Genomic DNA, 24677 nt, shown 5'->3' on the forward strand with positions numbered 1-24677 from the left:
CAATGCTTCACTTGAGTGTCTGAAATTCTGCATTGTCATGGTATCCTCCCCTCAGTAAGGACTTCTCTTCTTTGTAGATTCATTGTTGAGCAAAAACTGCATACTTTAAAGGTTAAACATGAAAATATGTGTTAGAATTTGGAGGTTACTTTTTGTCTTTTGTTTCAGTGTTGTCAGGCAGTGAGCCAACCATGGATGTATAAAAGATGGGAACTAGATACAGCGTCGGAGGTTGGGGTCTGCTCAATCTTATGGAAACTAGTTAGTGACGTTTAAAGCCAAATAAAATTAGATTTCCCAGTATAAAATGACCCACTTCTGCCACTGAGTGCAGCCGAGACGCTATATCTGGGTCTAGCCTTCTGCTAACTGGAATGGGGATACATTTATTTAATGGTGCAGTTATTTTCTTTTCCAATGTTATCGGGTCAAATTTAAAAAATGTATCCATCGTTTCACAGGGCCCATGTTGCATACATGGTTTGACCATTATGTTAAATTGGTTTTGCTCTTCATGGGGACTTGGAGCTTTTTAGCTATCAGGAGCCTAAATTCTCGGGCCAACAAGGCAAACAATTATTCAATGTCATTGCCGGTTAACAATCAGTGGCTATTTATAGAAAAGAATATGCACACCGATCAGCCATAACATTATGACCACCTGGGCACCCTGGTGGTCATAATGTTCTGCAGCCCCATATCAACAAACTATGATGCACTGTGTGTTCTGACACCTTTTTATCAGAACCAGCATTAACTTTTTCAGCAGTTTGAGCTACAGTAGCTCATGTGTTGGATCAGACCACACGGGCCAGCCTTCGCTCCCCACGTGCATCAGTGAACCTTGGCCACCCATGACCCTGTCTCCGGTTCACTGCTTTTCCTTCTTTGGACTACTTTTGATAGATACTGACCTCTGCTGATGGCCTAACACCACAGATCTCTTCTTTTACTGTCCTTCACTTCCTTTTATTGTTTGATGAGTAAAACAAAGCAACAGCTTTTAGGCATGCCCCCTAGGAAATTTTACAGTGCTTCTTTTACCCTTAAGGAGGCATTGTCATTCTGAAGACAGAAAAGTGACAAATTCTTGCTCTTTTCTATGCCAAGACTACTCAGTTTATGTGTGTGTTAAAAGAAGGCTTGGGGGACAGTAAGTCCCATGGGAGTTTGGGTGGTTGGTGTCAACCAGGGGCACTATTACATCACCTGTTCAGGCTTCGCTAGCTCCAAGACTGGTAGTGCTACAGGGGTGACTGCAACTAGCTGACCAGAACAGAACAGGGAGGCCCCACAAAACACACAGAGCGGAGATACAGTTAGCTTCTCTCAATGAGAAATAGATAATAATAATAATAATAATATAATAATAAAAAAATAAATAGATAAATAGATAATAATAATAGTGTGGGGTATTTGGGGTCAGTGTTATAAACAAAAGTGCCTCTGAGCATACATTTGAACCGGTTCTTGTGCCATATTCTGTATATTCATCCATGATTTAACCCTTTCTCCCCACCAGAACTACAATGTTTCAGTCACTATTTTAAGGAGGCTTACAGATGACCGATTGTTCTATCTCACTGACTGCTTACGGGGGTGCTTCGGGGAGCTTGTGTCTCTTTCATGGGAGACAATTGAGAAATTTAGGGCGAGCTATTCAATATCTTAACTTTTAGTGCCACTGTTTTTTTACTGTATACATTTATATTTACCTGTATATTTAGGTTCCACCTACTAAGGGACTTATTTGCACATTTTAGATACTTTGTGACTAATAAACACAATGCTGTCTATTCCTGCTGTGGCCATCATTGCAGGGCACTAATAGAAGCATAATTCTGGACACCCTTGTACTTCATTGTCAGGTACTATTGAAAACATGCAACACAGAGGCTCATAATACAAGAACAAGAATAATGGCTATTGGTAATAATATGGACTAAATTCAATTCAATTCAATTCAATTTTATTTGTATAGCGCCAATTCATAACAGAAGTTATCTCTGGACACTTTTCAAATAGAGCAGGTCTAGACTGAACTCCTTATAACATTATTTACAGAGACCCAACAGTACCACCATGAGCAAGCACTTGGCAACGGGGGCAAGGAAAAACTGCCTTTTAAAAGGCAGAAACCTAGGACAGATCCTTCGGCTCTAGGTGGGTGGTCGTCTGCCTCGACCAGTTGGGGTGAGAGAGAGAGACAGAGAGAGAGAGAGAGACAAACAGACAGACAGAGAAACAGACAGACAGACAGACAGACAGGTGCACAGCAACAACAGAAGCAACAACTACACTAATTGTAGTGACTGATGATGATGAACATGACAGCAGCAATGATGGGGGACAATGAGCAGTGACAACAGCAACAACAGTAACCGTAGCTATAATAATACTTATAATAATAATAACACTAATATCAGTGATATTGGCAATGTCAGTCAAGCAGGACCATGGCAGGAGGCTCCACCAGGATCCATGAGAACCTGTGAGATGAAAAAGCACAAGAACTCCGGGGAAGAGGTGAAGTTAGTAACATGCATTAATGGGACATGAATGAGTGCAGAAAGAGAGAGGAAGAGAGGAGCTCAGTGCACCATGGGAAATCCCCCAGTAGTCTAGGCCTATAGCAGCATAACTAAGGGATGGTTCAGGACTCACCTGAGCCAACCCTAACTATAAGCTTTATCAAAGAAGAACGTCTTAAGCCTACTCTTGAATGTGGAGAGGGTGTCTGACTCCCGAACCACAACTGGAAGCTGGTTCCACAGGAGAGGAGCTTGGTAACTGAAGGCTCTGGCTCCTGTTCTACTTTTAGAGACTATAGGAACCACAAGTAGCTCAGCATTCAGAGAACGCAGTGTTCTAGTGGGGTAATAGGGTACTATGAGCTCTTTAAGATATGAAGGGGCCTGACCATGAAGAGCTTTATAGGTGAGGAGGAGGATTTTAAATTCTATTCTAAATTTTACAGGGAGCCAGTGCAGAGAAGCTAGTACAGGAGAGATGTAAATAAGACAGCACTGTTAAATTGTTAAACACCAAACATGCAAAACAGAAACACAGACATAATGCATAAACAGTATACATTAATCTGGTCCAATGAAAACAATTTGTTTTTTAATAAAATTGAATCAACTTTTCCTAACTCAGCATGTTATATTTTGTTAATATTGGGCAATGATGAAAGTACTGATTTATTGTCAACGATTTGAAGTGTTTGTAAAAAGACTGTCATGGTTTTAGATTAGTGGTGCTAGCCTGCTATAAACAAGTGATATGAGAAATGACTACAAAATGCATGTACATTTTAAAGATTACATGTTCACGTGTAATCTTGAATTAACTTAAAATTCCCTGAGCTTTTGAAAGATAGCTTGGAATTTTTGGATCCCAAAGGTACTTCTAATCAGATACTACCTGTAGCCTCTTCCTTGAGACACAGACGTCTGTCTGAAAACAAAAACTGTTTGTCTCTGTGAAAAACATGCATACAGTTTTAGACACATTTAGCTGCAAACAACATCGCTTCGCCCATGCTGTGACATGAACCATGGAGTTCGTAAGTTCATTAGCAACTTGTGTCCTATTGCTACCATGTAAAATATAATGTCATCCACATACATTTGGATGTTGGTGTCACGTCACACAGATGGAAGATAATTGATATATAATGTAAATAGTAATGGGCCGAGGACTGATCCTTGTGGGACACCTGTGGACAAACAGAGGGCAGCTGATTGATGATTCTGTAGTCGGACTTATTGGGATCGATTAAAATAATAATATAATAATAATAATACATTTTATTTATAGAGCGCTTTTCAAGAAACTCAAAGACACGTCACATAAGTTAAAAAGGAAAAGAAAAAGGTAATAATGTGGTCACAGGATTTAATAGATATGATTCTATCCACTGAAGTGCATCTGAAGAAGCTAGATTTATAACTTAGACATTAGAATTATATGATTAAGATCTTCTTGAGGTCAAGAAACACACCCCCGACAACACCACCTCAAAACTTTAATGTAAAAAAAACTGTCGGCTGTCTACGTTGAATAGTTGGCTCTGAAGCCAAGTTGCATTGGGTGCAGGGCAAATTAATATTCAGATGGCAGATGATTTGCTCAGCTACCAATTTCTCTGCAACCTTTGACACTGTACGAAGGATGCTGATACGCCTGTAATTACAGGTAGAAAAGGGATCTCCAACTTTGAATATTGAAACAACAGCCAACTTCCAGAGACTTTATTAAAGAATAAAGAAGAAGAAGAGAAGTTATTACATTTTGTAATAGGAATGGTTAGTGTTGTACAAAGCTCTTGGAGTATATCTACATCCATGGTTTTGCACTGGATGGTTTAAGAGATCTAATCGTTGCGTGCAACTTATCAAAATTTAAATGTATTGATTTTTATAGGCGGGTGCATTGATGTACACTACCCAACCACCGCTGCAGAAATAGGGCTCCCCTGAAAACCATGCTGAAATTCGAACACTGGTGGTTTTGTGTATCTTCTAGGATTGATTAGCAGATCATGATGTAGGTCACAGTCTGTTGGAAGTTGGTATTTCACACATTGCTTTCAACGTGTTTAGAATTGTGTGTTTTTCCTCAGAAGTGACTTTGTATTATGACATAATGGTGCAAGTTGGCACAAAACGGAGTTCCATTGGATTAGTGGGTTAGGGTCACCTTACAGGAAGGTATTGGCAGGTAAAACACTTACTGGCAATATGCCTCATACCCCAGAACATGCCGTATCATTTGAACTCAGCTCACTCTGTGGTTATGTAACGCAATGTGACAGGGATGACTTGACCCTTTCAGACTGGTCAATAACTGTCATGTTCACCAGGGGGTGCTCTTCATTCAGGAAGAGCATTTGCTGTACAGTATTGGTCCAACAGGGAATTTAAGCTGTTTCGGTCAGCCTTGTCTTCTTGGTGACATGTTGAACAGCGGCGAGGCTGCAGATCTACACTGTGAGCCGGGGGTTAGGTTGAGGTTTTGTAGCTGCCTCATCATCAGTGTGTAGGGATGGTTCATTTTTTACCATCTGAACATCTGACTGTCTTCTCTATTCTTCCTTCATCATACTCGGTGAAATTAGAGGATAAAAGGGATGACGCATCTCCTTGATTTTAACCCCATACCCACAAACTAGGGCCCAGCACCCTTTTCTGTTCCAGTAAAAAACTTGGTTTAAGGTCACTCACTGTTCCAACATCACATGTGATTTGCATGATGAATCGATCTGTACAGCAGATTGCTTTTTTTTTTTCCTTATGTCAAATATAATTTAGCTCCCCTGAGATTAAACAGAAATCAACTGATATTCAGACTATCCCCTACCATCACCAATCCTGTGTTTACTCTGCGCTCTGTGTCTGGGTGAACTTTTATCTGAGACATATGTTCTTGCTGTTCCTCCTCTTTTTATCTACATGTTCAATGTCCAATCCCTCACCACACCACCACCACCACTACACATCTCTTGCACACAAACACTTGAAAAGGTCAGTCTGACATTAATAACAGCTGACTCATAAATGTATGATGACATGACAAACTGCATGTGTTTCATGTTGTTACATTTATATGTTTATGGCCCTTTCCTGGTGTATTTACCAGAGTTCTTCAGCTGACGCTGATGGCGGCAGATCAGAGCATGGCCAGCCAGGATGTTGGTCATGGCAAAGCATCGTCTGCTCAGTGTAAAAGGAAATCACACACCTGCACACCTTGGATGTCATACAGCAAAAAAATTAATAAAAGAAGCTTGTTAAAAAGGCCCTGTTGTCCGGATGTTCTCGTCTGGTCTGGACCTGTCAACTTGGCTCTTTAGGAAGCCAGTAAAATTCCACTAAAGACGCTAATTAGACTGCGGTTAACTTTGTGTGACACCCAAGCTTTACACAAGGCTCCATATCCTACACCACCTCTGCTGTCCTCTCAGCCCTACGATTGTTCTGGGAGGCTCAGAGGGATTGTAGGAAATGACAGTAAATCAGTCAGGATGCTGTGTGTGTGGTGGGTGTGTGTGTGTGAGACTGTATGAAACTTCAAAGCCTAGGAAATCTTATGCGAGAGGCTATGCTAGCTGATATAGAATGCGGCTCAACCCTCTCTATTCATACTTTGCAGTCACGTGATTACCATGGTTACCTGGCGGGCAAGAAACATATATATTTACATATATCCGTCACCTTATACCTCACAAAAAATGAAAGCCTACAAAAGTACGGATAGCTATCTTTTTTTCAAGAGTGGATGGGTTAACAACGCTGTCGTATGGGAGGTGAAGAACAGGAATATCTTCATAATCAAAGCTAACGTGAGTGTTACTAGTTAGCTAACTTAGCTAACGTGACCCGCTAACGTTTGCTAATGTTTGCATGTTTGTAGCTATACACAAAGTGACAGCTGTTCCGTCGTGTGATGAAGTCTTCATCTGAATATGGACACCCTGCCTGCCGCCAATGACAGCTTGATAAGTAACGTTAGTTTAAAAAAAACCTTATGCCAACTAGACTGTATCATATATGGCTAACAGGATGTCAAACATTGTAGCCTACCTGCTCATCCACTCCACATAGCATCAGACAACAGACAAGAGCAGCTGGGGCAGTGAAATGCCTTTAACCCTGTTAGCAATCTGTTGTAACGTTAATGTAGTAGTAATAACTGTACCATAGTATGTATGCAAAGTAACTGTAAGTAAGTAGACGCAGTACAACAGTAAAGTGTGTACTGTAACATGTATTCTTCTTCTCATCATATCATATCAAATCACGTACATTTATATATATATACTTTTGTATAGTAAAACTGCCGACGTCCTGGCAAGATCCTTGATTAGTTTACTGGGTTTCGTTGCTGGAGAACGATGTTCTTGCCCGCCAGCTAGTAGTTGTGACGTCACATGTAAAGTATGAATTCCTTCACTCCACATGGCCGATGAGTCCATTGGTGGTGGTTTATCTACAGCAGGGTATTATGCGAGGGGAGATTATTCCCAATGTAGAGACACTCATAGGTGGGGTTTAGGAGGCTGACCCCACAGCAGGAGGAAATGAATGACTGAGTGAGGGTTAAAGAAGGAAAGCAAGGTATACTACATATAAGATATCACAATTAGTATACTCCAGATCCTAAATGTAGCCCATACTACAAAAAATAAAATAAAAATACCAGTTCCAAAGAACAATGGAGAATACTTGTTGGATAAATCAGTACGTCCAGGCACTTATCAGTGTTTAGGGAGACTTCATTCAGAGGGAGATAGAGTCTGTGATTAGAGACCCAAAGATATAGAGATTTTTCAGCAATACAATGCTCAGCCAGTGTAAAGGAGTGCATAAAGGAGCAAACTCAAATTGAAAAGTAAGAATTTGAGGAACTGAGATCCACATTTGTCCATCAGCTATCTTTATGGATTCCCAGTAGGGACCTGGATTCCTTGGCATATAAACTTCTAGATATACAGAAACCCTGAGAGGCTATTTATTAAAAAAAAGAAAAATATGGTGATCCATTTAGATCTAAATAGTTTTCTCTACTGAGAACAGGTGAGAAGGTTTAGGTTTTGCCAGGACAATCTTTCTAACTTGCTTAATTGGTTTTTCATCTGTGGATGGATCTGGCAAGATGAAAACAACACGTTTGCCAGGATATTTGTTTCAGGGGATAAATTGTCTTTTCTTTTTCTTTTTTCAGGATTGTATGTTTGTTGTTGTAATGGTCATTTCGACCACAAGAGGCTGGTTTGCACCACCACCCTACGTTCTAAATATGACTTAAAACATATATGTTCTCTTACAGGTGAGTTTTAATCTCTCAATGCACTGCAAACACAATACACTTAAATTGTGTGTTGGCAAGTTATGTAACATTATTGTCATGTTATCTTTGGCTAGAAATGTATTTTAATTAGAGCTGAGAGAGTTTGCTTTTAGTCCTATTTAGAACAAGGGGTGGTGTGTTAAACCTCCTGGCGGCAAAAATGAGTTGTACAACAGAAAAAAAACAAAAGAGATAAAGAATAAAGGAACTTGGAAAGAGTACCTGAAATAAGAACTTGTTTAAACCTGTTCTCAGGAGAGGAAACAATTTATATCAGATTTAGAAAACCAAACACTAGAAATTTTTTTTGTCACTTGCCTCTCAGGGCTTCCACATCTCATTTGGATGGCAAAGAAAATGAATAATATCAGCATCACTTTTCCCAATGTTGTCTATCCTACAATACTTGTTTCATTCACCTATAACAGTCCATAATACAATGACATAGTTGGTTTTGCCTTTTTAACATATTTTTACATTTTTGATATACCTTTGACTTAGCTTATATTTTCACACCAATACATTTATAATTGCAATACAGAACCATAATTAAAAATATAGTGACATCAGAGGATCTTCCTTTAAAGCTGTTAGTTCTCTACAACTTATAATTGACCAAACAGTAACATCTGCTGATAATCACAGCCCCACAATGTGCTCAGAGTTACACACAAGCAAGTGCAGACATTTAAGTGGTGTTGATGATGTAAGACAAAGCTCAAGATTTACTGAATTGACTGTGGGAAAAAGAGACAGCAGAGAGGGTGGAGAGAGTATATCAATGGGTAAAGCGAGAGAGGATGTAAAAAAAAAACATGAGAAAGGGGGCCTCTGCCTTGACAAATCTCATGCAACGCCTAGCACGCCTCGCCATCAGTGTGCCATGTGTGCTTCCCTGCTACACACCAGTGCTGCACAAAGAGACATCAAAGACCCGGCACACACCCTCAGCTCCTTATGCGTATGTGAGCTCATGACAAGCCTCCTCCTTCATGTCTGCAGGGCTCCCAGACAGCTGTGGAGGAAAAGCAGCCTGGAACAAGTGTTGTTGCCAAGTGTTGTTGCCCCACCTCACCACGGCCTCCACGTTGAGAGGTCAACGGATGTGGTCGGGCAACGGATAGTCAGAGGATATGTCATTTACTGTGTAAACACAGGGAGTTAGATTTAAAGCTGCACTGGGCAACATGTTTAGCTACAAATCCAGCTGTGTCTATAGTATATGAAGTGGGGCTGTGAGATTTTTTGTTTGCCTAAAATACAGATTGGCATTCATGGACAGTTTTGGTAAACCTATAGTTAAAGAGAGTTTAGAACCATTGTAACAGCTCTATGAGGCTTTACTTAGACACATCAGCTTACCTAAATTCTAATGTCAACATGCTGATATTAGAATGATAGTGTTAACATGCTGATCATGTTTACCATTGTCATCATCTAAGCATGTTGGCATCCTAACATTCCCTAATTAGCACTTGTGGGGCTGATGGGAATGTGATTAGTTTTGCAGGTATAGAGTGCTGCAAAAATGAGTCCTTAAACCCGGAACTCAGATAGCATTTTAGCACCTCCAAGTTCCTTGTCTCAAACACATGGGTTTGCTGATCAAGTTTTTGGTTAGCTGTCTGAAATAAGGTCTGTAGTAAACAGAAGCTTAAGGGGTTACATTTTTAAAATTGGAATTTTAAGCTTTGTTCTTCAACATAAAATACATCAGTAGATACCCCTCCTGTGAATGCTGAAGCTTTAAGCTTTAAGACATTAAAACTCAGAGACTGATCTACTCACTAGTCCGCCTTATAGGCTCATTGTGTTTATACTCGCACTCTTGCAAACTATTCTAATACAAACTTTACAACTTGTAGTTTTAATTACAAGATTTACTAGTTGGAAGTTTAGTGGTGGTGACATTGAAGTCCTGTGACCATGGTGTAATATGTGAAGATTATCTTTTCATGAACCTTTGTTCACCACAGAGGTTATTTTCTGCAATAATAAAAAATGGATTGAAAAAAATATAAAATATGTCATCCCTGCAGAACTCAATTTGGTCATAAACCAAAGAATTGTATGGCATTAGATGAAAATTCAGTGGATCAACAAAACTATTACCATTCCCTCCTGAGGGGAACATTAATGTAAAGGTAATATATAAGGCAATCCATCCAATATTTGTCAAGATATTTCACTCTAAACTAAAAATGTCAACCTGATAATGAAATTACTATTATTAAATTAATTTTGAAAAGTCATAGGATCCCCAAAATCATTGGGCTTCACGGTCTGGGAAGCATAAATGTACCGAATTTTTGTGCAAATCCCCTCTATAGATGAAGAGGTGTTCCACTGGATAATTTAAAACTACCAAATACCAAATTTCATGGCTGTCCATCTAAAAATTTAAATATTTCCCTCAAGCTGAAAAAGCTGAACTCGTTGTGAGTCAAGATAAAAAGTCAAGGTATTGCAAAATCCATGTTTCATATTTTTCCGATTCAGATTATTTACATTATCCTGCCAGGCAACTTCTAGTGGCTTGTATAGTGTGAATAATGACTGCTGTCTGTGAGAACCAAAGGCTGATTTGACATTGTTGTAGTGTTGCAAAACTCTTAGGGAGGACATTAGTGTGGATGGATTTACAAACAGCAAGCGTTTATTAGAGATGAGTAACCACTGGGTCCTTGGAGTGATGGAGCAGCCATTTGTCCAAAGGCAGAAGAGTGTAATGGTTGTGCTAGAGGGTAGGTTTTAAACATGGCATGGATTCAAGCTATAATTCTGATGAACTGGATTTTAACTTCCTTAACCTATTCTTAGCACAACTGAAGACTGCATTAAGTGTGTGAACTTGGCCAGCATTTTAAAAATCTTCCGCTGCATCCCCCAGCTTTAGTTGTTGGCTAGCTGTGCCACGCTGCGACATTGCCATCAGACCGCTGTCTGACGGGCATGGGCTAATGTTTAGTCTGGGAACATCTATACAACAGGCTGCCTGCCATAAGGACAGAGACAGACACAATGACAAACCACACAATACAAACTCTGCTGGAGAAGACACAGTGAAATATGGTGATGTAGACGTTAATGTGTGACAATTACTGAGCCTCCAGATAGTAGAGGTTGGCAATTATGACTTTAAATGGTTTTCAAAAGTTTAATCCAAAGACATTTTACATAAATATGCCTTGGGAGAATTTGATTTGACCAGAACTGTGCTAATTGTTTTAGCACTTTCATATTTTACGTCTCAAAATGAACATGGAAAACTACCCGTGCTAAATCGTAGAGATGTTGGAAACATCATGTGAAATAAAAAAATGGGGGTGAAACACTGCTGGTGGCCTGAAGGTGGTAAATATCTTTACAGTACAATACAATATAATGTAATACAAAAGTACCCATACAAATAGTGGGGCTAAATGTCAGTATTATGGCACTAGAGGAAAAGCCAGCTAGAACTAGAGTTTAGATCTGTTTAGATCTTGGTGCTTTTTAACTCTAGATTTGAACCAGATGCGTCTGGAACTAAAGTTATCAAGAGAAACAGTGATTTTTAAGGTGGAACTGCTTTATTCAGTGTTTTTAGAGGTTTTACTCAGCGGGTCCATTTGTTTTGGAGAGGATAATTAGGATCCCGGTAGAAACACTGAAGGAATCCTAACTGGGAGAAGCTGACAATGGCAATGACAGCAATGGTGAAGACAACATCTCCATGATCCCACGCTACTTCACCATGTTGTCAAACTTGCTACAGGCCATATTAAGAACAAATTCAAACCAAGACAGGCTTGCCGACTGTTGCTTGTAGTTAGTTCTCTGCTGCACTACACTACAGTAGCTCCACTGATTCACAGAGCAAAAATATTCATTACCTCTTTGTCAGCTGCCAAAAAAACCAGTGACTTGAACAAACCACCACATTTAAACACCATATTTAAACAAAAGAGAGCAGTCTGTTTGAAGGTCAGCCCAGTGGTTAAAGGAATCATAGGACTGTTCACAAACATTCACTAACATGCATGTCTGCCTGACCCTCACAAAAGCAGAGACTTTTTATCCCTGATAAGTTCGACAGTGCCAGCAGACCATGCTGATTCTGAAAATCACAGACAATGAATCATGGGAGTTTTCTTTTTTTTTTTAAGTATATTTTTGGGCTTTCATTGCCTTTATTATAGTGACAGCAGAAGACAGATGGGAAAGGGGGGCAGAGAGTGGGGATGGCATGCAGCAAAGGGCTGCAGGTTGGATTTGAACCCTGGGCCGCTGCAGCAAGGACTGAGCCTTGGTACACGGGTCGCCAGCTCTACCCACTGAGCTAACTGGGCGCCCAATCATGGGAGTTTTGACACAGATGCTATTAGATTGAGATGATTCAATGGAGAGTTGGGTGATGACAGCACACAGTGGGCCCTGGCACTGCCTGGACTGGTGTGTGTGTGTGTGTGTGTGTGTGTGTGTGTGTGTGTGTGTGTGTGTGTGTGTGTGTGTGTGTGTTGTTGATGTTGATGTATGCATTCATAGGTTTGGATGGGTTTGCCCATGTGTGTATCTGAATGTTTACATTTGTGTAACTTTGTGTGTATGACATAAAGGATGACACAGGATGTGTACACACCCTTGTATCATTGTGTGTGACAGTGAGTGCAGGTTGCTGCATGCTGCGGTCCAGCTGCAGCTGGCTTCCTGCCCCACATAGCTAAGCCCTCTCCTCCCGACAAACTCTCCTATCACCACTTCATCCCCCCTACTGGTTTCCACTGTCCACAGTGTGAAAGCTCCAGTTTGAATCGTCATGACCATCTCTGATTAACTTTGTCTGTAACCTCTGATCATCGATAATACTACTAATACTAATACTACTACTACTGTTGGTGGGACTGGAAAGACTAACAAAGACGGTTTTGGTGAGTTATCACCAGTTAGCTATCTGCAAGGTTAAATTAGGTACAATTGTGGAGTATTGTCGGCCAGAGTGCTCATTGTTTTGGTGCACTAGTGTGACATCTACATCATTTAATGTATAACCTTAAATTACATGAATTAAAAAATTAACAGAATTCACAGACAATTCACAGAATCTTTCCCAATGAGTTATTATGACAAAGTCAGGTGATTTATGAAATCTTTCATTTAATATGACTTTGACAGGAAATGTGTATGCCTCCTATTGGACAAGTCATAATATTCTCTGTGTTATTTCTATTTCCTTTCCCAGTTTTCTCAGTGTTTACATTTGTCACAACCTCCTACCATGATAAATCTTAATTTCCTGGAGATTCACTTTAAATAGTTTATGTTTAATTGAACTGTATGAATTCAAAATCTGTCCGAGTAAACAAGTTTGAATTCCTCTCAGGATAACTGACATACCGGTGTCTGCTCTGATTCTCGTCAGAGGGGAACCTTTGATCTGGCTCTGTGTTGGCTGCTCTCCCCCTGTGGTTGACTCACTCAGGTTCATCAAGTGCAGCAGTGGTTTTTAGCTGTCATTGGTGGGTTAGAGATACACACATCCCTGACAAAGACCAGAAAATTACGACTTGCAATCAAACATGCAACCTCAATCAAGTAGGATTAGATGGCTGAACGTAACCAAACATTAACCGTACGGGTGACATTTAAGAAGGCAATATTGTAGGACTTGCAAGACTTAAGTTTTTGTGCGTCATGACTTTTTTTCTTTGTGTGCGCAGCTACACTTAGTGGCCACTTAGGTACACCTGTCACAACTAAAATTACATTCTATCCATTCAATTCTTATGCAGTATTCTTTGAAGTACTGCTAGTCTATCCTGAAATGATACCTTCATTGGTCTACGTGTAAATAAGTGTTTTGGATCACGTAAATCCTGCTGTTTAAACAAGAAGTTTATATGAAGACTTGATTCCCAGGCAATTATTCATGGTTTGGCTGAAGCTTTACTTGTCTACCCACAAAATAGAGACAACTCAGCCAACGTGTCTGGTTTTATTTATGAAGCTTAAAAGGGGTTAAATCATTGTATGCTGATGCATTTGAGAGTGTGGACTGATGAAAGATGTGTTAAACATAACCACACATTTCCTGCCGTTTATTTGAATAAAAATTCTGCCTGTTTAAAAAAATCTGATTTCATTCATCTCCTTGCACCTTGGCACATATCTGCTGTAGAATTAAGGACCCGTTCCAAGCACGAAGGAGAAACAACGGTGACCTATATAAAGCCAGTATTTGGACTCCATGAAGGGTGACTCGAGACATCTGTAAATAAAAACTGCTGACCTTAACGCAACAAAAACATAACAATTTCTATATTTAGGTAATTATACACTAATGAGAACATAGTTATTCAATTCAATTCAATTCAGTTTTATTTATATAGCACCAATTCATAACAGAAGTTATCTCAGGACACTTTTCAAATAGAGCAGGTCTAGACCGAACTCTTTAAAACATTATTTGATACTGATGATGATGAACATAAAAGAAGATGATGACGACGACGACAACAATGATGGGGGACAATGAGCAGTGATTATAGTAATAATAGTATCTGTAGTAATAATAATGATATTAATAATAATAATAATAATAATAATAATAATAATATCAGTGATATTAGCAATGGGAGTCAAGCAGGACCATGGCAGGAGGCTCCACCAGGATCCATGAGAACCTGCGAGACGAGAAAGCACAAGAACTCTGGGGAAGAAGTAAAGTTAGTAACATGCATTAATGGGACATGAATGTGTGCAGAAAGAGAGAGAGGAGAGAGAGGAGCTCAGTGCATCATGGGAAATCCCCCGATAGTCTAGGCCTAGAGCAGCATGACTAAGGGATGGTTCAGGACTCACCTGATCCAGCCCTAACTTAAGCTTTATCAAAGAGGAATGTCTTAAGCCTACTCTTGAATGTGGTGAGGGTGTCTGCCTCCCGAACCACAACTGGAAGCTGGTTCCACAGGAGAGGAGCTTGGTAACTGAAGGCTCTGGCTCCTGTTCTACTTTTAGAGACTATAGGAACCACAAGTAGCCCAGCATTCAGAGAACGTAGTGTTCTAGTGGGGTAGTAGGGTACTATGAGCTCTTTAAGATATGAAGGGACCTGACCATGAAGAGCTTTGTAGGTCAGGAGAAGGATTTTAAATTCTATTCTGAATTTTACAGGGAGCCAGTGCAGAGAAGCTAGTACAGGAGAAATATGATCTCTTTTCCTAGTTCCTGTCAGTACTTATGCAAATTATATTCAATTTTTGGCAAATAGATCCTCCTAAATGTTACACACTGGACCTTTTTCGTACATTTTGCTGACACCATAGTTTCTCTTTGGCAAATGGAAGTGGAGGGTGAAGCGAGGGAGTTGCAATCTGCCACTACACCACTGGATGCCACTGAATCCTACACACTGGTCCTTAAACCAAACCTTAACCATGGAGATGACAATTCAGAAAACACTCTTTTTGGTAGGGAATGACAAACAGCTATTTGTCTTGGACTCCTGGGAAACCAGCAGGCTGTAGGGCAGTGACTGTCGGTCTAAAAGTTAGATCAGACAGGTGATGCATTTACTATAATATAACAAAGGCTGCCTTGTAGTGGCTTGTCATTGAAAGTCTATGGTCCTTTGCTCTCTGTAGACAATGACCCTCATCATCATTCTGTTGATGTGGTTTGCTACATGGCTGTGGTTCTCTCTGTTCTCCCTTTAGTCACTGCACAACAGCTGTTTCTATCAGCAGTCCACTCTCTCACTCCGTTACCCTACTTTCCTGCTCTTAGTTCCTTTTCCCACACTGTCTCTTTGTCCTTCTGTCTAGCCCTTAGCTCTGTGCAGCTGTGCAACATTGTTTTTTCAAGCAAAATAATATCCTTATTTCCTGTTGCATTGTGAACCTTTGTTAAATAATTTCACCCTCTGCAGACTGAGGGTGACAGCAACAAACTCCTCTGGTCAGCTAACTGCAACAGGGTTCTTCCAAAGCAACTTGGGGATTTCGAGTCAATATTTTTACACTGCAACAGGATATCAGGTTGCACAGCTGTCAGGTGATGGGTACTTCTCCCAAATGGCTTCTAGCTGAAGACTAGAGTGAGGGAGAAGGCTGAGACTAGCACACTATAGTCACCTCATTTACTTCTTCAGTCTTCCACAGTCTGTATCTACTAGATATGGCTAATAAAAGCAACATTTAAAAAAAATTGCAAAAGACAGGCTTTTTGTGCTTGAAAATTGGCAGGGAGTGGTCAGGTAAGAGTTATCAGTAGTGGGGGTTTGCTGGCTTGGAAATATCTAGTGCAACGTGGACACAAACAAATAGAGAAGATGTACTCATCATTATGACAAGACATTTAGAAAAATGTTGCAAATACAAAACCCCAAGAAAACTGAGTAATCAACTTCAACTTCAATGGTAAGTCCTTAAAATAAAACCATTTAGGTCTACCATTAGATGGATACCAACAGTTCGATTGGTGCATATCAATTGTAATGTATTGGTTAATGTCAATTGTAACAGCTGCAATAGAGATAGCGCTGAGCATTGAGCAAAAGCTCTCGATTTTCCAGTCGATGTATGTTCCAACCTTTACCTGTGCTCATGGGTTTTGGGTAGTGACCAAAGGAATGAAATCACAGATTCAAACATCTGAAATGGGGTTCCCTCAGAGGGTGGCTTGGCTCCTCCTTAATCGGACAGTTCAGGTTTTCTAAGTGGGGTTGTATGAGGTAGTCAGTGTATTACCTGCAGTCAATGGAGGTCAGCACGCCCCTACTTTGGGGAAGCAGATGGAGAGCCTGGCAGAGAAGCAGAGCAATACACTGTTCATCAAGAATTAATAGGCCCAAATCTATATCAGTTTAAGTGTACATTATATCAAGGACATTTGTTAAAGCACCAATTCTGACATTAGAAAGGTGTAGAGAACTGCTGCTTCTTCACATTGTTGAAAGAAGTATGCAGGGAGAAGAACATCTGGGCAACCACACCTAGTCTGGTATCACGGATAACTGGTAGAAAGGGATAGATGGATGGTCTAAAAATAATCAAAGAGATGTAAAATTTATTTTAATTTTGAACAATGTTATCATATTAGGTTAAACCTGTACATTAACAGGTTTCTAAAGCTTTAGATTGGCCAAACCACCTTTAGTGCAGGATTCCCTAGCACCGACCATGAACAAACATGCCTTTCTAATTTCATATTCATCAATATTTGGTTTTATTTGTAGGAGGAAATCAGGGAACTAGAAGAAAAAGTTATGTACTGAAAGTCCCAGTAAAAAAAACGATGACTTAGTTACTTAATAGAAGGAAGTCCTTTTGGTTACCCATCAGCCGGCATCTGGCACAGGTTAGCAGGACCGTGTCTCAGCTTATAAAGGTCCAGCTTCTCATTAAGTGCCTGTGTGAAACCAGAGCCCAGGATCCTCCACCTGGACAGTGTCTGTTTTCACTTGCGTTTATTTCACACCAGCTCCGGGATCACGTGTATCAAGGCCTGGCTTTATGGGCCAGTAAAAGACTATTCTCACCACCCCCGGAAAGAAGATTTTGTTAAAAGGATGTTGTTTGCCCAGAGTCAGTGTATGAACTGGCATGAGAAAATACATAGGAGATCTTCTTTGGTTGATATTTGCAGCGGATATATGTCAAATGAATTCCAGTTTGTTACAGTTTGAGTCATAAGTTCTGGCCATCATTTTTATCAACTATGATAACATCATACCCGTCAATTGCTGAGATATGGGGGAGACTGTCCAGAAAAATTACAGTATTGATTTTACACAAGCCACAAGCCACCTCTTGTGGTCATGGGAATAATGACTCTCATACTCAATCATTTGAGGGCAATAACAGCACATTTGTGTGATTTATAAAACCTTGCTGTTCTGGAAATGAGGCAACATCTCCAAAAAGAAACTAGGTGGGTCAAGAAACATGAACAGTCAGATTGGAAATAAACTAACAGGTGAGTAAATTTTTTTGGAGGAGAAAACAAAGGTGAACAGTAAAATTATCTGACTAACTATACTCTCTGTAGTTGTATGCACATGGTTCTCCTGTGTAGTTTCAGGTGTGCTCATTTTCAGTTTGTGCTCCAGATAGTGGATTACATAATTTGGATAAATAGCTGGCTGGTTAATAACCTGTCCGATTCAGAACACAGACTTGAACTGACAACATCTAAAATCAACCTTTTCTGGTTTGTAGGTTGGAAGGGTTTGCTCAGAGGGTCCCAGGGTATATAGAATCAGTGGATTTACTGCACAACAGAATGTCAGATTGTACAGCTGTGAGGTGAAGGGGACCTTTGCCAAATGCTGTTCCCATGTTCACTGCACCAATTATTCACTCTTAATCTACTAATTTTCCACTTTTCTCTCCACCTCAACTCATCTTGGCTGAACCATTCACATGGAATATAGTTTTTTAACATATCTCTTATTTATTTTCTTAAATCATGTTTTATTTGTGCACTCAAGGGAATTTCAATCAAACTGGTATTTTCTTTTCAAGAATGGGGTTTCTGTTTTTGTTAATGAGTTGTGGTTTACAGTGTGTACAGTGTGCTACAGAGTTATTTATCATTTATTTAGTTATTAGCACAAATGTACAGTGAACCTCAGTTCTTGGGGACTGATAAAAAATTACTGAAAAAGTCAGGGGTGCCAAAATTGTACCCATATATTTTTTTTAATATTTTTACATAAAAAAATAAAGCAAAAGGGATAACTGGTCCAAAGATCTAATGCTAACGGTTACAGTTGGTCTATGAAGAGATACCACCTGTAGATGTGAAATGCAGTTCACCTGAATGTCAACTGGAAGTGAACTGGAGTATTATGTGGACAGTGATGATGGTCTCTAGATTCTGAACGCATCACTTTCAACAAGGAGGTTTAGCACAAAGTGGGGAGAGACTCTCACAACTTCGTCACTAGGGGGAAGGGGTAATGTAGATTTCAGTCTTTACCTCTCATAGTATACACAGGACCCTTTTTTTCTGTTGGCAAAAATCCAGTGGTTGAGAAAACTTAGGCGGCAGTAACCAAACAAACCTGCTTGCATCAAAGTGAGTAAAAAGGCAAAGTGTTTGGGTTTGTGCCTGCTCAGACCACCTCTTATCATAGAGTCATCATATAAGTAGACTCCCACATATAAGACAGGCATTTTTTTGGCTTTAGTTGACTGAGTTGCTCATACAAAATCACAAATCACACCTTTCATATTTGTTTGAGTTTTACCTCTTCCACTTTACCATAAAAGGTTCCTTTGTGTTCCTGGTGTTATCATATTTCCAATTACTTTTGTGAGTACAGTGTTATGACTACTGAGAGAAATAATGGCAAGAACTATCAAAATAAGGCAGTTATAATAAATAGAAAATGTTGATCTTTTTACATTTTTGAGAGTTTATTCAACTCTGAAGAACATCTGATCCAACCTCCTCTGCTCCATTATGACTCAATTTGTTTGTTTTTTTCCAAGTTTCAAATTATGTAACACTTATTTGGATGCATTCCAAGTTTCTCATACAAAAAACACTGGGAAGATGTTACAGATTTATGTTTACCAGTTGCTATTGGGATTATTGAGCTGCATAGCGGATTACTGACACAAAGAGTAGCATTTTCTCAGACTAGTTTATGACGTTTTTTCGTATGCAACACCTAATTCCATTTAAATGCTTCTCAGTGCTGTTACCACACACTAGAATGATTGTAAATACGTTAACAACTGTCATTCCCTTCCAAATCTGTGAAGGAGTGTTAAACAGGAAACTGTTTTATTGCTCTTTGTCTGACTGTACAAGTGCACTGTGCTATGACTTGCAGGGCCTGTTCATTATCCCAAGGCCAGGCTTGTGTGATATTGTCTGCCCTGCCACAAAGGGCTACGTGTCGTCTGGGAAAACTCAGCTGGGACAATGAAGAATCAAGGCTCGTTCTTATAGGGAATTATGTAAAGAACACTTGAATAAAGACGCTTGCACCATCATAAAAGGACAAAAAGCAAAAGGTAAGGAAAGAGAAAGCAAGCGAAGGGAGTCAAGCATGTTCCGAATTGAACAAGTGCAGATCTCCTCCTCCTTCGCTTATTCAGCCCTCTTTTTTTGGTCTCCTTTGCCCCCCCTCCCCCTCCTCCCCTACTTAATTCTCTCTTTCTCTCTCTCCTCTTGTCCAGCGCTTTGTTAAGAGGATGGAAAAGTACTGGAGTGTCTTGCCAGCTCTGAAGGGACAGAGGCTCTCCCATTCCGCTCTGAGTGGACTGGATGACCAGACGCAGAGCTGCAGGAGTCACCAGTCTGACACAGAGCCTCACTTTCATGTGTCACTGCCAGCAAGGCAGAATGGGTCAGGAGGATGAGGAGAGGATGTGATGCTTTGGGATCTCTCTGTCACACACACACACACACACACACACAAAGAAAATATGAATGTGTGCCTACGACTGGTATAACAAGACTGTGACCCCTGGTGGGAGATATAAAACAGGCCAGTTTGTGCACATGCCCCCAACACAGTGCAAATAATGCAGCCATGAGAGAGGTGAGCCCATATTTAATATACATATGGGAGGAGGCTCATACTGGGGAAGCCTACCAGGCCTTGGGGATATTCGTGTGTAACCCCTTTCACACATGCACAGCATTAATCGACGGAGCTGTATGTGAGAACGCAAATGACTAGACATTAAATGGACTTTACAGTGCCAGCTCCCTGGTGCAAAGTCTGTGTAATGTCTGACTGAGCCCATGTTGGAATGGAGCAGGTTGTTGATGACGCTCCACGGAGTGTAGCTGCTTCATACTCTTTTCTGCTTGCCTGTGTATTCTTTCCACTCTTTCATTTCTATCAGGTATGTCCAAATACATATCGCATTGATATAAACACACAAACAGTAATCTTTAAGATCTTCTATGTGCTGTTAACAAAACACTGCGATCTCCACAGCAAAATAAAACAATCAGTCATTACGTAACGGTGAAGTTAGTTAAGAAGTAAAGTTGTCATATGATGACAACAGAGCGAACACTGAGCTCTTCTGAGGAAGACAATGGGGAGCAGTTTAAAAAAGCTTTTTTCCGAAGATAAAAAAACCCAACAACTTTTCTAATGAATGAATCTAGTGAAGCTAGATACCTATACACAGACAGACATACAGACACAGGTAGAAATTAATTATAAAACAAGTATTTTGTTAGTTGAACAAAATGGAATGAATGCAATTTCCTTTCAACTCAGAGTGGAAGTGGTTACCGCACTCAGCTGCTACACTGCTGAAGAAGGAAAGCCGAAGAGCAGGGCAGTGTTGTCCTGTTGGCAGTGAGCGGATAGGAGTGTGTCAGAGGACATATTCCTCCACAGTGACTGAGCAGCAGAGCTAATCTTTGCCTGGTGGGAACATTAGCTTTATTGTCAGCAGCCCTGCGTGAACAAGAGGAATGCCATGAAACTAAAGAGACTGAATTACCTGCTGCCTCCCAGAAACCGGAGCCCCTCATCACTGCCTCGGGCCTGTGCAAGTGTGTGTGTGTGTGTGTGTGTGTGTGTCTCACTAGTGAATCCATTACCTCCCAGGCCCGTCTCAGTCTCAGATCAAACTGGCTTCTGTCTTGTTTTAGCCTTGGACATTGGTCTTAAATTCCCCGCTGTGGACAAATTGACTGAGACTGAGCTGTGTCTCAGTGTGAGGCTGACCTATCAGAGAACCCTGGACAAGAGAAGTGTCTCTGTACGCTCATGTTGGACAATATAAGGAGCAGTTACAGTTTCACAGTACATCAGTCTTTCATTGTTTCTGCAGGATAAGCTGCTTAGCTTTGGGCCACCAGAACTGGTACCCAGCTCTGCACTCCGTCTGGTCCATTTGAGGGCAAGAAGTGGCTTTATGCCCAGTCAGGTCCACTGCACCCTCTCAAGACCTTGGCCACAGATTCCCTGCCATCCATGGTTCACTGAAGATGTGTCAGCAAGGGCTAGACCAATAAATTAGAAACATTTGGTTTCCAATTAAAGGTCCTATATCAGCCAATCGCTGTTAGCCTCTTCACATATAATGCAGTTTTTTTTAAGGTCAAATGTAAAGATATCTGATTTGATGGAAAACGTACCCGAGCTGGGCGGACATAGTTGATTTAATTTGCAGCCAACTGCTGTATTCTGGGCAACTACATGGTTATGATTATGGATGTATACCAAATGTAGAGAAACAACTAGGTCTGCCAAGCTTGAGTTCCATTGAGAATGTCCCCTTGAGAAAAATATCCTTTAACCTATTTGAAAAATCATGCCTCGAACCAAGCACTGACTTAATTTCTTAAGTTCATCTCGAGAATGGGCCAAGAGGAAGGTTCAGGGGGTCATTAAGATCAAAAGAGTTGATCCTCTGGGAAACATGAATGTTCTCGGTGAATATCATTGCAATCTGCCAGTTTGTGTGTGTGCTTAAATGGTGCAGCTAAACAGAACTTAACTCAGGCTACATTAGCTTAGCATAAACTGAACAGACTAAACTGACCTTACAAACTGAGACATTGGGAAACTTATATAGTGGCTGATCAGGCCATTCTGACACACAAGGGGGATGGACTAAGACATTTAACATTTAAACAAACTATAATAACCCACAAAACATGTGAAGAAAACATTACCTAATTTTAACAAAGGGAAAATAATAAAACTATAACACCAAAAGCATAATTGTTAAACAAAGAAACTCGCCATGATGCAGTAGAACATGGTGCACCATTTGAGAAGGTCTGATTCAGCTGGAAGTCCTTTTGTTGACCAGCCAGATACCTCCAGCAGCAACCCCCAGGGACATGCCCTAGTTCAGTGTGATGCTGCTAGTGCAGCCATCACAAGGACCACAACAAGTAACTGGGTAATCCAGCCATTAGTTTTTGAGATACATGGTCATGGATCAATGTAGTCACTAAGGGAAACATTTTGACCTTGTAATGCAAACAAATTGGGCATCAGAATCATTATCATCTTCTATTGACAATGGTCCATATCTAAGTGTATTAACCCAACTATATGGCCAGTAGATTTTGAGATTTCTAGAACTGTATCCTTAAGCCCCTTCACTAGTGGTGAAAATACCCTGCTGACGCCAATTCAACATGTATGTGTGGGGCTCACATGGTTTATGGTAGGTACCGAGTGGGTATGGGCCTAAAATGGGCATCTTATCTGGGCCCCACTTGGGTCAACTTAGTAGGCCTCACATGGGCGAACCAACGTGGACTCCTAATGTGGGTCTTAGGTGGGTCACTAGTGAGAAATGTGCAAATGCTGAATGCCCATATGGGCCCCACCTAACACCCAGTGTAATCCTGCATTAAATCCAAGTGGGCAATTGACAGGGGTTCATTATGGAACCCGTAGACAATCCCATATAGGGTCAGCCCATCTAATACCCACAGGGGGCCCCACATACAAATGTTTACTGGGAACTGACCACTAGAAACACCTGGGACCCTAAATATTCAACATTCGGAGCAAATCGTTTCTGCAAGTCCTCCCTCCACTGCGACACGACGTGATCACGCAGTGAAAGGTTAAAGGCCAGGACACACCAACCCGACGGCCGACCGTCAGCAGAAAAGCAGTCAGACTGATCAGTCTGCTCCCGTCTCCCCGAGTCGGTCAAAAAAGTGCCTCCGAAAACACCAAACCGATGCCGACTTGAGCGTACGTTCTGCGCGTGTGCGAGGCGTAATACGTCCCCATAACAGCGGGCGGCGCTAATCTGTGTCGTTCATCAGAGAGTGTTGATAGTAGTCAAGAAGGATCGTTATTGTCATTACTCGCTGAACGGAAAATACAATGGCTAATAATAACAAGATACTGGCGTTGGCATAGTATGTTTACCATCGTCCGGTTTTCTCGTGCACTCACTGATTCGCTTGTCAAGGGCTAGCACTCCACCAATCAGATTGGTCATTGAGGCCGACGGCCAGGTTGGCACATGGCCGATTCTACAATAAAATATATAATAAAATAAACGGCAACGCCGAATGACGACGGCCCGGGACACATCGAACTGACTCGAGTCACCGACCTCGCCTGACTGTCCGACGACGTCCGGCGGCCGATAATCAGGTTGGTGTGTCCAGGCCTTAAGATTTTCAGCAGGAAGCAGAACTCTGCTCAGACTGCAGAGTCATGCTCTCTGTGTGACCTGGGCTTAATCTATGTGACTGTGTGTTTTTCCAGCCTTAGGAAATGTATTCAGTCTTCATTAATCTTTGCATTGATCAATTTCTTAAGTATCTGGCACAGATGGCCTCTCTTATTTGTTGACCCCAATTTACACCAGCCATTAACATGTGATCAGTATCTGGACAATGCCATCATATCACTGGGCCCTGCATTTCTTTTATTCTTTCCTTGCAACAACCCTTTGACACATAACAATGTTTTACTCTGCCTGGCCCACTAAAACCCACCTGAAGACACACCCATATAGCCCTGTCCTTTCTTTACAAGATTTATTTGTATAGCAGGGAAACTTACTGGGAAAGCTCCAGTTTCTTCAGATGGCTGTCCTTGGTCAAACCTGTGTCCCACTTCCAGGCCAAGGTAACAGAATGCACTCACAAGGGACAAACAGGAGCATCCTCAAGGTTCATGGGTCAAGCTTGTCATTTCATGGGAGTATACAGGAATGACATTTTCTCGCTGCCCAAGTTGCTAGTATAAATATACAAATACTCGCATTCACAGACATTCACACTAAACGTTAAAATCCTATGGTGATGGGAGTGTGTTGTGCATATCTGTATATGAGCAAAAACAGTAAACATTAAAAACATAGAATTATTAAATTAAA

Source organism: Dicentrarchus labrax, unplaced genomic scaffold (assembly GCF_905237075.1).
Source record: "Dicentrarchus labrax unplaced genomic scaffold, dlabrax2021, whole genome shotgun sequence".
Taxonomy (NCBI): Eukaryota; Metazoa; Chordata; class Actinopteri; family Moronidae; genus Dicentrarchus; species Dicentrarchus labrax.